Below are 17,062 nucleotides of genomic sequence, written 5' to 3'. Positions count from 1 at the left end.
AGCAGGAGGAGTCCTTCTCCGTTCAAGACTTGGACTCTGATGTACAATAGGACATTGAGGGTCAACCGTTGCAGTCGGCGGTAACCATGAGTAAAGAGACCCTTTACCATCGACCAAAACAACATTAAGAGGTCACTCGTCCGCCAATGCCTTCCATCTATGGTCAGAGCTGAGAAACTTATTCAGATGCCTCGCCTTCCGGCTCGGCACCGAAAAAAGCCAATGAGAAATCTTCGGCATTGATCTCCTGCACCTCTACTTCGGTTCCAACACGACCGAAGATACATGGTGCTTCAGTGCTGACTACTTTGGTACCGACCACTTCCGCACTGAAAAAGAAAAAACATTCATCCACAGTTTTGGCACCGAAAATATCCCAGGCACAAAAGACTTTGGAACCGAAAATCGTAAAAAAAGTCTTTCAGCGATCCTGAACAGTCTCTAATCACCACCCCTTCACCGGTGTAACCTATTTTGGAAGTTATGGACGCTCGTCAGTGCCGACTTCAAATTCAAGAGGGAACAGGATGGATTATAACATCAAGAGGAAACTGACTTTTCAAGAGGCTCTTGATTCCTCTTCGCCTCCAAAAAAGCCTACGAAAGAAAAAACTATACTTAGTCAGCCTTCTCTACCTCCACCTACTTCTCAACATATTCCTCCACCAACATCTCCCTCTCCTTTGGAGTTCACAGCGCCCAATTCACCACCTGGTGCGGCTCATGATTTAGGGGATACATTAGATGATCAAGACTCATGGGATGCATATGATCGGATCCTATTACACCTAATGATCCAGATCTCTACCCAGCTAGATCTTCACCACCTGAGGATTCCACCTCATATCAACAGGTTATAGCTAGGGCAGCAGGATATCACAATGTACATATGGACACAGATCTGATAGAAGATGATCTTTTATTTTTTGACACCCTTGGCGTAACACAAAAGGAGAGTCAATTCCTTCCAATGCTTTCAGGATTGCAGACAAAATATCTAAAGAGCACCCACTTACTCTTTACTTATGGAAGCACAAATCCCTACAGACTCTTATTGCCTCCACTGCTCGCAAAAGGACTCGTAGCCAATCAACAGGGGAGACACCTCCTGATAAAGCCAAAAATGTGATGCCGGAAGCAAAATGGTGGCAGTTCAAGCAGCCGGTCACTGGTGGATTGCTAATGCACAGGGGTTGTTATCCTGGTCTGATGGAGCCCACTGGGATGCCATGGAGGACCTTTAACCTCCCGGAAGAACATCGTAAAAGGGGGGTCGAAATTGTAACTTTGGGACAAACAGTTTTGAACAAATTCCATTAGATGTGTGCTTGACGCTGCTGATATAGCAGCACTCAGTGTTAACATCAGCTTCATCATTGGGCGCTATGACTGGCTCAGATGGTCAGGCTTTAAACCACAGGTACAACAGGCAGTTTTGAGCATGTCCTTTGATAAAGAGCATTTATTTGGGTCACAAGTGGATACCACACTTGAAAAATTAAATAAAGACACTCGAACCGCCAAAGCTATAGGAGCACTCCAAGCACACACAGGTACTTTTTGTCAAACAGGATTTGCAAGGGGCTTTCGGTCATCATTTCAGGAACAGTCTTCCACTTAAACAAAGCATCCCCATACATCAGAGGTTATTTTAGAAGTTCCTATGGAGGCAACCGTAACAAGGGAAGAGGAAAGCCATCTACGTCTAGAGGCTCCTCATCCACCACTAAGCAGTGACTTCCACCAAAACCTACCGACTCACACCACTCGTGTAGGGAGAAGTTTACAGCATTTTTACCCACAAAGGTCTCAGACTATCATAGATCAATGAGTACTTTAAATTATCCAAAATGGTTACTGTCTGGAGCGCACTTCCACTCCTCCAACTATACCCCCTCGTACTCACAGATTCTCACAAGATCATCTCACTTGTCTCAAAGAGGAAGCACGTTCTCTTCTTCTCAAAGGGGCTATAGAACCAGTACCATTACAATACCAGGGAACGGGGGTCTACTCCTTGTATTTCCGAATACCCCAAAAGATGTGTCTTCCAGACCAATGTTAGATTTCATACCCTTAAACCACTACTTCCTATCAGAACATTTCATATGATCACTCTTCAGGATGTTATTCCCCTTCTACAACAAGGCGACTTCATGATACCGTTAGACCTACAGGACACCTACTTTCACATTCCCATTCATCCAGCACACCACAATTAACTAAGATTCGTAGTTGCAGGAAAACATTACCAATTCAAGGTATTACCATTTGGAGTCACAACCGCTCCCAGAGTATTCACAAAATGGCTTGGGGTAGTTGGAGCACAATTCAGAAAACAACAAATTCATGTCTTCCCTTATTTGGACAATTGGCTCATCAAAGCCAATTCATTCACACAGTATCAAAGCCCCACTCATTCACAATTTGTCTCCTACACTCTCCGGTGTACATCTTAAATGACCTCAAATCTCATCTGCACCCTCTCCACATACAGCCCTATCTAGGAGCTACGCTCGACACATAATGAGGAGTAGCGTTTCCCAGCTCAGCCCGAGTTCAGGCTTTTCAAACAATGCTTGCGACATTAACAGACAACCAAGCATACACAGTAAGAACTGTTATGAAAGTGTTAGGGATGATGGCATCTTGTATTGCCATCTTACCTCATGCCAGATTTCATATGTGTCCTCTTCAACAATGTCTCTCTCGTCTATGGTCTCAGGCACAGGGTGGAAGATCTAGTGTTGTTGGACCGCCAGACTTATCCCTCTCAGCATTGATGGAACACCACAAACCTTATGAAAGGGCAGCCCTTTTTAGACCCTGTACCTCAGATCACTCTCACAACAGAAGCCTCAGACACCGGTTGAGGAGCTCATCTCCTCAACCTCCCAGTTCAGGGGATATGGGACAACACTCAACGGTCTTTCCACATCAAATACCTGAAACTGAAGCAGTATTCCTAGCAATGAAAGCGTTCCTTCCACAATTGCAACACAAGATAGTGTTGGTACGTACAGACAACATGACTGCCATGTGCTACCTTCAAAAACGGGCGGTTGGGGCACAATCTCATGAATTGTCCCATCTTGCACAAACAATATGGAAGTGGGCAATTCATCACCACATTCACATAGTGGCACAGTATCTCCCAGAAACGGACAATCACTTTGCAGACCTGCTCAGAAGGATGCAGAAACAATTCCATGAGTGGGACTCCACCCACAAGTCTTCACCAGTACTTCCAAAAGTGGGGAACACCTCAAATAGGCTTATTCACCGCATATCAAAACAAAAATGCCAAAACTTCGCCTCCAGGTACCCACACCCTGAATCCAAAGGCAATGCTCTATGGATGAGTTGGTCGGGGATATTTGCTTATGCTTTTCCCTCTCTTCCACTCCTGCCCTCTCTGATCCGAAAGCTCAATCTTCCCTCAACATGATCTTACAGGCCCCTATGTGGCCACATCAACCATGGTTCACAACACTTTTAGAACTCTCTGGTGTTCCACATCAAAAGCTTCCCAACAGACCGGACCTTCTGACACAAAGACAGGGTCAAATAAGACATCCGGATCCCAGATCTCTCAACCTAGCGATAAGGCTCCTGAGATCATAGAATTTGGTTATTTACAATTACCATAGGAATGTATGGATATTCTTAAACAAGCACACAAACCCCCAACTAGACAGTGTTATGCGGCAAAATAGAAACATTTTATTTGCTATTGTCAAACACAAAACATTGTCTTGTAGTGTTGGCTTGAGAGGATCATAGTATGTTATTTGCTACATTTACAATAAGCAAATCTAGCTTACACATCCATTCTTTTACATTTAGCAGCCATAGCTACACATCTTCAAAACAGACAGCATATTTCTTTGTTTAGAATTCTTGTTATCAAAGCATTTATGGAAGGACTCGAAAGAATCATTCCACCAAGAATTCCTCAAGCTCTGTCTTGGAATCTTAACATTGTACTCACAAGGCTTATGGCTCCACCTTTTGAGCCACTTCACTCCTGTTCTCTACACTTCCTCTCATGGAAAGTAGGTTTTTTAGTCACTATCACTTACCTTAGACATGTCAGTGAGCTCCAAGCTTTAACTGTGGAAGAACCTTTCTTTCAAATTCATAAAGAAAAAATTGTGTTAAATTCTTTCCAACAGTAGTTTCACAATTCCGTATCAATCAGACAATAGAAATACCAGTCTTCTTTCCACAACCATATTCTGTGGCAAAAAGAGCTCTACATACTCTTGATGTTAAAAGGGCTCTTATGTGTTATATAGATGGAACAAAAGAGTTTAGGATAACAAAACAACTTTTTCTGGCTTTCTTCTTACCACATAAAGGAGCCTATACCTAAAGCAACTATAGCTAGATGGATAGTCAAGTGTATTCATATTTACTATAGTAAAGCCAAATGACAAATACCTGTAACACCTAGTGCACACCCCACTAGGAAAAAAGGTGCATCTATGGCATTTTTAGGTAACCTACCTATAGCAGATGCTTGCAAAGCAGCAACATGGTCTACACCACATACATTCACTACACATTATTGTGTAGATGTCTTTGCCCGCCAACAAGCAAATCTTGGACAAGCTGTACTCAAATAGTTTCCAATCAATTGCAATTCCTACACACCAGCCACTGCTTTATGGAAGGACTGCTTTACAGTCTGCCGGAAAAGGTGGAGGGTTAATCCATGATAGGCTTCCTGGAGGACTGGCTACAGTAGGTTGTAGCCCCTGAGAGCCTATCCCAGTTCTGTGTGCTGGAACATGCACATAGAGACCCTGCCTGACCGCCCAAGCCGGTGGCCCCAACCTGTCCAGTGATAGCTTGAATGCTACATTTTTGGGACTGAGATCTCCTTTTGCAGCAGGCACACAGCCACTGCCCATTTGCGGTGGAAAATGCTAAGATCTCCCTCTACCCAGATTTCATCTTTGAGGTTCAGTCCTGAAGGACATCTTTCACAGCTGTATGTGCAGAAGCTTCGGGAGCTGGGATTCTTTTTTTGCCCTATTGTTTCCAGCTTGCCAGAGAGTATAAGCAGAGGGAAAGACCCACTTCTTTTCTTTTCGGACCCTGCAGCAGTATTGGATTGGCTGGGACTCTTTAACAGGCCAACTCTGCAACACCATCCCCTCCCACCACCACCACTCCCAGAATGTAACGGATTGCAATGACTGAGTCAGCAGAGATCCTGTAGGCATAGGGTGCCCAACCCACTAAGCAGCAGGCGGCTGTGGAACAGACAAGGGCGGTGGAGGCCTCATTGGAATCCAGACATGGATGATCACTCCCTGAGCCACAGTCCCGCTGGGAATCGTCCTTGAGCTTGATGACCGCGGTGATACCAGGACTCGAACACCCTGCTGGCACTTACGCTGGACACAGCGGACAACCTCATCTGACCCTCACCGGCGGGGGTGGGCTGCTTTTTATGTTGAACGCGCAAGCGCTCTGACCTGTTGTAATCTATCTGTGGGCTTTTAACCACGCCCATCACTATCCATGGGTTTGCCTTTCAAACATCCTTTGTTATCATTGGTAAATGCTTTACACTTGTCCTTCCCTGGGGCAGTTATGTTACAGCCTTGGCCATCAACCCTGTTACATATTAAGCTGCCCGTTTGCCGATATCTTTGATTGCAAGCAAAGTTTTGTTTCCTTTTGTATCTCTCCTTAGTGCTCGTGCTCATGGCGGCTGTGGCGCTTTGAATCGGCTTGCTTATGTCAACTGCTTTACTTTTCATTTTCAATTTACAACGCTAATAGCTCCAAAACGAGCAAACGTGAGACCAATTGTTTCACAAATGCTTGTTAACTGTGGACTGGATTATACCTGTGCTATTGCTTTCATGGGGCTATTGTTTTCTCCTTATATGTATTACATCCTTACACCCGGAGCCCCTGGGTCTTTGGGAGCTGGACTGTCAGTGTCCCTATGACCTCTGGCATCTCAGCTTACCTGGGCAGCTGTGGGTTGACCTCTCTGGACCTCCTGGCGTGAGTCTGCAGCCTGTTTCTGAAAGTCCTCTCCAGCTGTGTTGCCACTCTGTACCCAGCCGCCCCCATGCTGCTGAGGGTCATCTCCAACTGCGTTGCCAGACTTGTACCCAGCCGCCCCCATGCTGCTGAGGGTGCTGCCTTATGGCCCACCTTACCTCAACTCCAGGAGATCAACCTTTGACTCTTCTTTACTCGCCTGTAAGCAGCGCTTCAGCAGATACCCCCTGTCTGAAAAGCTTTGGGCGCCGACGCTGTTTTGGCACTCTGCACCCCACTGCCCCTGTGCCGATGAAGGTGTAAGTTTGATGCACTGTTGTGGCCCCTCCGGTGCTTGCCTCAATCCCTGGAGACCAACCTCTGACGCCGCTTGTACTTACCTGGGAGCAGCGCGACCTCAAACCCGACCCATTCTCCATTTATTAACATGGGGCACCGACTTTGAACTCTGCACCCAGCTGCTGTGGGTGCACTCTTGGTACCAACCTGAACCTTGTCCAGTGCTAGTCTAAAACCATGAAGACTGGGATTGCAAGTCGTATATACCTGTGAAACTGCATTCCTGTTTTCCTTCCATAGGTTAACATTGAATAGTCTGAAAATTGCACTGTCGATTTTTGAAACAGCAAAGTATTTTTTATATAAAAACTGCTTACCTTGTAACGAAGTTCTTTGGTTCAAAACATACATAAAAGTAACTGTTAAATTTCTAAAATGTCTTCGATGTATTCTTTGAGTGTGTGTCATTTATTGCCTCCGAGTACAACGGATGCTTAGCACAACTCCTTGATAAGCCTAACTGTTCGCCTACACTACCACAAAAAGATCACTAGACCTATCTATTTCTGCCTCTGCAAGCTTTTGGAGATCCACTGGACTCTCTGCACAGTGTACTTCATTTAGTGCACTACATAGAGAGCCAGGGTCCTACATTTGATCACCATTGAACCGTTTGTGCTGACTGGGCAGCGGATGCATTATAGGGTATTGCGGAGATTAATCTGTATATCTCGCTATACATGGATGATATGCTTTTATATATGCGTGGGTAGGAATCTGAACTGGACGGAGCACTAGGGGCTCTATTCACGTTTGGTGAGATGTCTGGCTTTTCAGTCGGATGACATAAATCTAATGTCTACCCGATACTCTCGACATTGAGGAACCACAGGTTGCTTGCATCCCATTGCTAATGCTTTGGGTGGCAGGCCACTATTAAGTACTTAGGTTTGGCAATTTAAGGAATGGCGGAAATGCACTTAGAGGAGAATTACGCCAAGGCTTTAGCAGCACTGCGACTCAGTTGCCTTTAGGACTACGCTCTCCCTGTCGAGCCACCGGATAGCGATACCAAAGATGGTAGTGTTGTCCGTGATTTCTTTACTTGTTTGCGGCTCTGCCGACGGAACTCCCTGGGAGGTTCTTTCAGCATCCGGATGGCCTACTCTTGTCTTTGTACTGGGGCTCCTCCAGACAAGTAGCCTTACGGAAGCTACGGCTTACAGTGGACGAAGGAGGAATGATGGCCTTGGGCCTTGAACTATACTACCTGGCAGCGCAACTGGAGCAGGTGGCCAGGTGGTGTTCCCATCTATGGGACGCCCTGGGTCACGAAGAGCGTGGTCAATTCTCCCTGTATCATTTGACCTGGATTTTATTGAGTAATTAGCGTAATGAGAACATACTGGTTAGAATGGCAAGGCATGTCTGGACTAGGGCACTGCAAAGGACACACTTGAAGGCTCCTTATTCCTCCTAACTCCCCCTGCTGACAGTGAAATATTGGCCTTCACCGGGGTCCTCCGTGGACCTCCACACGTGGATCGAGATGGGATTCACTGTAATGGGTGACTTGTATGCAAGGGGTGAACTCACCCCCTTCCCAGAATTACGGGACTCTTATGACCTTCCATCTGGGCGCTTTCTCCTGTATGGGGCATTGATTTGTAAGGTGCAGGCGTGGCTGGGCTCAAGGTCTGCTGAACATGAATGCCTCCATTATTGACATCTCATCACGACAAAGATGAGGACAGTCATCCTACTTTATAGGGGTAGATCCGATTCTGCTACAGCAGGGCTGGGTGACAGACCTTGGGCCCTCTTTTGCTGATGCAGCCCTGAAGATGATGATGGCTTCCAATCCTAAAGTGCCTCACAACGCTCAGTTTAAATAGATTCAGTTTTTCTTTTTGCACAGATCATATCTTATGCCGCAATGCATACACGCTTTATTTCCCGGAACACGATTGGCATGCCCTCGCTGTGCCGAGGAGGATGCAAACATTTACCCCATGGTGTGGGACTGCTCTGTGCGAACCCACTTTTGGGCTATGGTTTTGCAGGTTGCTCAGGGAGCTACTGATACACTTTGAAAGCACCACAGCTAACCCTGCTGGGTCTCTACAAAGGCAGCACTGCCCATAAGGTGACCGATAGGTTCACAGATAATGGCATTAATTCTTGCTCGTAGACTGTTGACAATGAGTTGGAAAAAGGCTGGGGGCCCAGACGTGTACAGATGGTGGAAGGAGGTGCTAAGGTGGGCAGACTGCGAGCGAGGGGCGATCCGGAAGGAGCAGGATAGCGGGATACGTAGAATCTTAATTCAAACCTAAGAAAAGTTAAATATACTAATTACATTTAAGTAAAATCGAGAACCTTTTTATATTAAATATTTAAATTAAAATGGGTAAAGTATATTGAATCGAATTAAAGGACACGGTGAGTACTAAACTTTCATTAATGTAAATAAAGAAAACTTTATAAGAACCTGTTTTCGCCCTAAAAGTCAGTCCTTCCCAGATTGTTTTTTTCAAGGACCTAAAGAGAATGGTTGTGAAGTTTATATAGAAAGGTGAATTCCCATGGCTGGCCAACAAGATGATGATTTATGCCAAACAAGAAAGGGTCCCAGCGCTGCCGGACTAGAAGTTGTATTCCTGCGCAGCCCAGCCGCGCGTGTCGCTAGTATAGAGTGAGAGCATGGGGAAGCCCTTGTTCGACTTGGGTAAAGCAGTCTTTGTACGCACCACAAGAGCCCTCCCACGGAAACACGGACAAGACTGACCTCTGAGCGCTTCACTCGTGAGCGCTCCACTAAAACCATGGGCAAGCAGAGCTACCCACTTATGGCGTTTCCACCGCCCTACTCCCCATTCCCTTCAATTTCTGCTGCTCGGTGAGCGAGCAGAAAGTGAGCACCAGTGTCCTACGCAGAGAAGCACATTGTAAAGTGATGTCACTGCTATGGGTTCCATACGCAGCTACACACAGTTCGCGATTGAACCCTCCTCATCGATGGGAACGTGGTTCGCCGTACTATGGAACAGATTTGGTGGGACTGTCCAAACATTAAACCCTACTGATGAGGACCAGGGCAGCAATGGGGAAAGTTCACGGCTACTCATTTCCTAACTGCTTGGCCACGATGTACGGGTATTTATTCTAACCAGTTGATGCACTCATGGAGCTGGGAGCAAGATACTTACGTGGATCCCTCCAGATGCCACTACAGGAACGATTTCTGCTCACTGGAGAGGGGGTGAGGGAAGATTTAGGACAAGGATCATTCAGGCTGCCTGGTTCTGTTACTGCTCCCTTAGTGTCTCAGCTACCAAACTAAAGCTCCCGATCAAATTACAAATCCATCCCAGCGGCATCAGTGGCCGCCTGATAAAAGTAACTGCACAATCATCTAGTGCCATCGTCTGCTAGGTGGAGGCTCCGGCGCTGGGGGGCATGAGGCTCTTTGTTGGAGAGCCGCTTCATAGCGAGCCGTGCCGATGTTCAATGCGCGGATGCCCCACGTGCCCCTGCACAACTTTTCAAAGCTTTCCGCCTTTTTGCGTTCCCAGACAATAAACCCGTCGTGTTTACTCCTCAGCCTAGATATCCTTTTCTTTTTGCTGACTGGCCTTTAACCTGTATGCCAACAAATCGTCATCTTGTTGCCCTGTTCAGACCACAGAAGTTTCAAGTCTAATGAGCCTGTCGGCCCCGTCTGCTGGCATTGTCAGGACCTGCGCGTTCTGGCATTACGTCTTACTGAGTCCTTCGTTTTATATTGTCTCCCATAAGAGCATTTCCAATTTGGCTTTTCTCCCTTCACTCGAACTTGAGCAAACTTCGGCTAATGTCGTGTGTTTGGCCCTGGCTATGTCTTTACTTTCACACTGTTTCATACCGAGATCTGTCATTTCCCTTGGATAGGTAGCATTATTCCGGGTCATTTCCTGGCTTTTTCATCAAAGCAGGCTCTCTTAGTAATTGAACATTATCCCACTTTTCACGCCTTGGATGTCCTCTGTGTGCCCAAGAGAGATTTCTACTTTCCATCTAGCATATTCAGAAAATCCATTTGGATATATTATTCACTGTCTGTACTACTAATGTTCTTCTTACACCAGGGTCATCTGTGGCAAAGTGTAAATTATGAGCAATGCCCATTTCATTGGATTTATCTGCCATGCCTGTATTGTATAGAATTCTTCCCTGTTTAATTCGGTTTCCTTCTGTAAAGAGGCTGATTTTGTGAAATCAGTGCCTAAAAGGCATCTATGGGCGCGGGCAAGCAATGTGCCTATCGTGCTAAAAGTAGTACCCTGGCTAAAAAGAAGTACCGTTGTTTGTACTTCTGGACCAATACTTTGCAAATGCTTTTTTCCATCCATTCTGTATCTTTTTTTCTCAGTGGTTCTTGCTGTTTAAGCTGTCTTCATTTAACAGTAATTCTAAGCCTTAAGTATCTTTTCTATGTGCCAATAAAACATATTTTTGTTGTGATGTTCATAAAACCAAACATTAATTTTTAAAACCTATCTAAGTACATCTGGCTCCTAGGAACCGCTTGCAATGTTCTTTAAAAACTATATTAGGATAATTTATTCAGTTTCATATTTTTGTTGCAAGCATATGGCCACTCTGTTTAGGTTGCAGCATGGTTTTCTTTTCTTCTTCTTACATTTTTGTTTCATATGCATGCAATAAAAAAAACAAATTAGCAGCCACCACCCCAGTCCATCTGCTATTGAAAAGCACAAGACACCTGCCATACGCCCTTTTTTTAATTTATTTTATTTTATTGTTTTGCATTGTCAGTGGTCTCTTGCTTCTCACAGGGTTCACTCTTGATCCGTCTCCATCTTTCTTATTTGCCCCCCGTCTGACAAAGGAGGTTCTGAGTTCTTGGCTTCTTCTCCAAAACCTGGTGGCCTGTAATTCAGAGTTGCAACTCGTCTGTGAATTTCCTTTGTGGAGTGTTTGGAGATCCAAGTGTTTTTCCAAATAAACAATTCCCTTTCAAAGAACTCAGCAGCACCCCTTTTTCTGTCTTTCGTTTTGTTTTTGCAATGCAAATGATCTCTTTTTATGAAGAAGAATTAGTTAGAGTATCACTTCTCACTTCTCTAGTGATGTTTTTTCCCCTTTCACGGCTATGTGGTAGCCAGCTCCCGAAGTCGGCGACCCAGTCTTCTGTTGGCCCCTTTGGGTACTTTACAGTGTTCTCCTGATCCGTATATTATTGCACTCCATCTATTTTCTTTCCTCAAGGCTGTCGTGCAGTCTGCTTATTGGCTGCGCCCTATCACTATCATTCAATTGTTGGTAACACCGCTGATGGCCACTTCTGTCTGAGACACTAAATCTCCTAGGGCAGTGACGTCTTTGAATAAACCATCTGTGCATCAGGTTAATGTTGCCTTAATAGTGTTTATCCGTTCCTTCACCCAAGATGTCCTGTAAGACCCCTTTCATCATCTGTCCATCAGCTTCTGTGTGGCTTTGTGCCGCTACTATCCTGGCCTTAAGCTGTCTTGAACCTTGGATGACGTTCTTGGGGTGAAGCACCTGCAAATGATCAGTTGTAGTACAAAGGGTTGTTTTCTTACTTCCTTTCAATGACATTAATCTGCATGGGAATTTATAAATGGTACGCATCTGGTCTTTCCGCTAATCATTGCACGAATCTCTGTTTTGATCTTGTAGGGCAGTGAGGTTGATTCAGCATGCATTCTGCATTATATCTTTTTTGCCTGAGGCGAAATGTGTGTCACTGCTTTTGCCTCACTCTGGAATGCAGATTAAATTAATTTAACAGTGACCCAACATCTGCAGGGCCCTATGTTTTCTTAAGATTCCAAAATGTTCATTAGTACTGCCCGTCCGATTCCCATAGGGTTATTCGTGGATCAGCTCCATTCTATACCGTCCCTTCCCATTGAATTCTGTCGGTGCAGGTCACTATGTTTGTTGTTTGAATCAGTGGGTCCGTGAACTGCATTGTGCCTCTAAGATAGAGCGCTGCAGCCCCGTGGCAGAGTACTTCTTGCTGTTGATGCCTCGTAGCAATCAAAATGGCCTCACCATGGAGTCCAGGTGATGTCTGCTGCTTAATTGTCCTCTAGCCTCGAGATCTTTGTATGGGAATGTTGCTCTTCCGAATCGTTTGTAAGGAGTCCTACTAGCTCCTGAGGATGTAAGAGTTTCCCATCAGCTTGAATGTCCACACTGTCTACAAGAGGCTGCGATGCCGCTAACCGCCTGTTTGCCTTGGTTCTGTCCTCTTGAGTGAGAAGGTAAACTGTAGCACCGGCACTTAACCACTTGGCCCTCTTAGTTGGTGATCTGAGCTACTCATCCATGGGTCTTGAGATACCAACTTGCTACCGTCACTCCCAGTGCCTTCTCTCCTAGCTGCCTGCTTTCCACTGTCTTCTGCCCTAAGCAGGAGTGGCTGCATCTGTGCTACCCTCCAACTAACCTGCTCTCTTGCCTGCTGTGCTACATGATCCTCCCCCCCCCCCCTCCCCCCCCCCCCCAACTGTAAGTGCGGATACTGCTTGGCCATTCACACTCCCAATTGTGTGTGCCTCAGGAATTGGACACGCCTACCAAGGCTTCTCCCCTTGCAGTGGGGCTCCACGACAGCTGAAGGCTGGGCCAGACAACTGCAAATGAACCTTTTTCTTAGAATAATCTAAACAGAATATCCTCTCTGCAGGTCTGATTGTCTACTTTTCCCCTACCAGCATATCCACAATGTTCTTACAAAATTGATTGATAATGTTTGTACCTTAAACAACCGCTGATAACATCCTGTCAGAGGATATAAATATGCCAAATTGTTCTCTTTTCGGTATTTTATGGTGGCACTTGGTATGGCACTAACAACTGGCTTTTTTGTGGGAGCTAGAGAAGAGCGCGTCTACTTCTGCATCCTTAGCAAAGCTGATCCCTTGAGATTTGATTTTTTTCTGGGAAATGCCACTTAAACAAGTGATTAGATTTATAGAATGGCAACCTGTAAAGAGTGCATAGGAATATTAAACCACAGTTACAGATAAGTAACCTAGTCTTGTTTAGGGCACCGGTCTACTCCTCAGCTTATCTTTATGCCTCCCTTTGTGTATGCCAGTTTATCAGTTGAAATGGTTAGTTATAAGTTCTCATCTTCCAAAATAAGTTAAGGTACACATAACATACAAGTATATTCTTAATGTAAATATGAATATTGAACATTGAGTCAGTTACATCCTAAAATCTTTATCTTCTTGCTCCATGTCTGAACAACGCAACAGTTAAGTAGCATTACCACTCCCAACAAGCACACCAGAGGACAGATTTTAGGCATATCTTCCAGACAGAAATTTAACCAGTGAACAACTCGGCAAAACTAGCCGAAACATTTCTTGTTTCATTGTCATCTCTTCGCAACGCCCACGAAAAGCTGGTGTTCTTGTTATTTCTTATTCAGAGGAAAGTTCTTACTGACAGTTTTCTTTGACTCCTAATGTTCAAATAGCAAAGTAGTAACTGAGGCAATTCCTCAGCACCAGCCAGCTTATTAGCAGAAATTAAACTTTTTCAGCCTTTCCTCTTTGGGGCACCCATTCGCTGTCAAAAGCCATGCTCATTTTGCATGGGATTTTAGGTAAATGGGAAAGTTTACCTTTTCAAATGGTTATTTAATTTTATGTAATGACACGTACATGATTTAAAAAAAAAAAAAATTCCAATCCCTTTTAATGTTGATCACAAGTTGCCTTCTAGCTTGCATTTAAGGAAACACCCCGCAAGCCTGCCCGAGACTTTCCTTGCGAGTATTCCTCTCCCATGTATGTCATAGTCTACTAGGCTTTCCCTAGATGCGGCGATCATGGCACCAGATATCACACAGGCGATTTGCGACCTTGCCCGAAATAAAAACCTGGTCTTGACGGACTACCTCGAGAATATATAGTACCTTTTCCTTCCTGCTAGCCCCTGCCTCGCAGAAATGTATGAGGCCGTGCTACACACCAGCACAGGCCCACACTCACTGCGCAAATCCCTCTTGATCTCCATCCCGAAGCCAGACAAAGACCCTATGCGCCTGACCTCTTACAGGCCTGTAGCTATACTTGGTGCGGACTATAATCTACTTGGCAAAATTCTTGCTAACAGACCCGCCCAGATGCTCCTGGACCTCATTCCCACAGACCAAAACCATTTTGTGTCGGGACGCAACACCTTCCAGAATATCCTTTGTCTCTTCTATATGTAGGACAAAGTGCAGGGCCATTTTCCATTGGCGGCCTGCCTCATTCTTGATTTGGAGAAGGCATTTGATACTCTAACACGGCGTTATGTCATTCTCTTCGCAGCACTCGCCCCCACGGGGTTTACACCTAAACTCTTAGCTTACTTCCAATGGATCTCACACTGCTCCGAGACCCCCCCACCTGAATTTGCCTCCACCACTGGACTACAGGAGAGCTTGGCAAAATCAGCCACATATGCACTCTGTCCTGATCAACAACCACTCGAGATACACGTAGACTACATTTGCCTTAACTGACACACACAAGAGGTCCAATACCTGGGAGTCTATTTCTATCTTAGCCCCACAGACCTCTATGAAGGGAATCTTTGTAAAGCCTTAGTGGGAATCAGAACCCAGGTACACTTCTGGCAGGCTCTCCCCTTAGCCCCCACAGGCAAAACTGCTCTGGCGAAGATGCTTATTCTACCCGCCTTCTTTATTATTTTACAAATCTCCCAGTCGTTCCGCCATGGCCCCTTTTTTTTTTTTTTTTTTTTTTTTAGAACTGAACACACTCCTGTCTACACTCATCTGGGGCACTGAATACCACTGGGTTGCCCTTGCTAAATTACAATTGCAGACAGATCGAGGAGGCCTCAGTGCTCCATCCTTCGAGGCATATTTTCTGGCGGCACAGCTCCAGTGGTTGTCCCGTTGGACTGTGGGCTGCTACCCGGGAGAAGCCACCAATGAGAAGGAACCGATACGACAATCCAAGGCCCTCTGCTTCCGAAGGAGTTTCCTCCCTCCCCCGACCATTCAGAGTAGCAGTGGCACGGACATGCATGATCCACATATACCACCTCTCTAGCACTACCCCATGGATGCCCCAGCACTCCCTCTGGTCGGTTTACCCCGACACCCGGGGTCCTACACTTCTGGGGACTTAAGGGTCTGGACAGAACACTCGGTGCTCATGACGGGCGACCTTCTCAGATGGTCATTTCCCCCCTTTGAACAACTGGCGAGGAATGTGACCTCCCTGCAGGGCCGTTCTTCTTACATAGACAACTCACATGCACCTGCCACACTCTTAGAAACACCACAGAAGGAGAAACCCCCACTCACCTAGTTATCCAGTCTATTCTAACTATGGGCACTGGCCATCACCTTATCACATAGCTTTATAAAGCCATACGTGAGCCAACAGTCCTCTCGCTAACAACACTACGCCAAAAATGGGAAGACGAATTTGGGAGAGTTCTTCATGGCCGGGAGTGGGATAGAGCACTTGAGTTTCCCTAAATACTGTCCTGAAACTCCTGCTTCAAAAATATACAGTTCCTCATAATTCGCAGGGCAAATTAAACCCCAGCACAATTAAACCGTCTGTTTCCCAACAAACAAATCAACTGTCTGTGCTGCCAGGCTCCAGACGCTGACCTTAAGCATATGCTCTTGTCCTGTTCAGCCCTACAGGGTTATTTCCACTCAATCCACACCACCTTACGTCTGTTAGAGAACTCCCCGACATTTACACATGGGAGACCTGCTCCCTTGTCGTCTTTACATGCAAGAAATAACAAAGTGCGTGCCCGCTTTGCATCCCTAGTACCTCATCTGGCCAAATGCATCTTAACACTTCCCTGGTGATCCTCTATTGCTCCCCCAGTAGCTGCTTAGCGGGGGCGATGCGCAAGCAGGGGCGGCAGAGGAAGATGCCCTCCATGATGAAGAGGTTGGACGCCTTCAGAAACGCCAGATTTCCCCCTAGTGGGCCACCATGCTTCCACACTTCCAACAGGAGGTGAGCAAAGATGGCCTCCTCCCATGACATCATGCACCCCCGTGACGCCTTACATCACTATCAAGGATTCCCACATCAGCACCTCCACCAGCCTCTTCTTAGCCATCCCTGCGTACATATTGCCACCTTGCATACCTGCTCGCCCGACTTAGCCGCAATGCCACCATTAGCATGCACACTTATTTGCTGATACTCTGCCCACCCACTTTGTCCTTGAAACCCCGTTTCCCCTATTGTATGGATGCGGCATCCCATAGCCATTTCAACCCAGCGCATACCAGAGGAACTAAAAACGTTTGGACCTGTTGCCCTCACTGCCGTTGTTGTATTTCAAATGCCGAGACTCATTGACAATGTATGTAATATTTTGCCTCATTAACATCTGATGCATGTTACTGAACATTATCTGCATACTAAATAACTAATAAACATTTTTTTTTTTTTTAATTGCATTTAAGGAACAATAATTTTGTTATAATCTGAAATCTAGCTCCTGCCAAAATCTGTTCCTCACTTTTATACAAACCAGGTTTGTCCGTTTACTGCTGTGTGCTGGTGACAGGTGTGTGTGTGTGTGGGGGGGGGGGGGGGGGGGCGGGGGGGAATGAGGGGGGAACTTGGTGGTTGAGGGTGTGTGTTTGCGCACACAGATGTACATGTGGGGATGAGATGAGCTAAGTTTGGGTATTTAAATTAAGTTGAGATAG

General features: G+C 45.8%; 1 protein-coding gene across 3 annotated transcripts in view; it reads left to right on the top strand.

The window, feature by feature from the left end:
* Positions 1–17,062, top strand: part of DNAJC5 (DnaJ heat shock protein family (Hsp40) member C5) — a 197,272-nt gene that overhangs the window by 167,299 nt on the left and 12,911 nt on the right. The window lies entirely within an intron of this gene.

The sequence above is a fragment of the Pleurodeles waltl genome, chromosome 7 (genome assembly GCF_031143425.1).
Source record: "Pleurodeles waltl isolate 20211129_DDA chromosome 7, aPleWal1.hap1.20221129, whole genome shotgun sequence".
In the NCBI taxonomy this organism is placed as follows: Eukaryota; Metazoa; Chordata; class Amphibia; order Caudata; family Salamandridae; genus Pleurodeles; species Pleurodeles waltl.
This window is presented reverse-complemented; position numbering and strand designations above follow the sequence as displayed.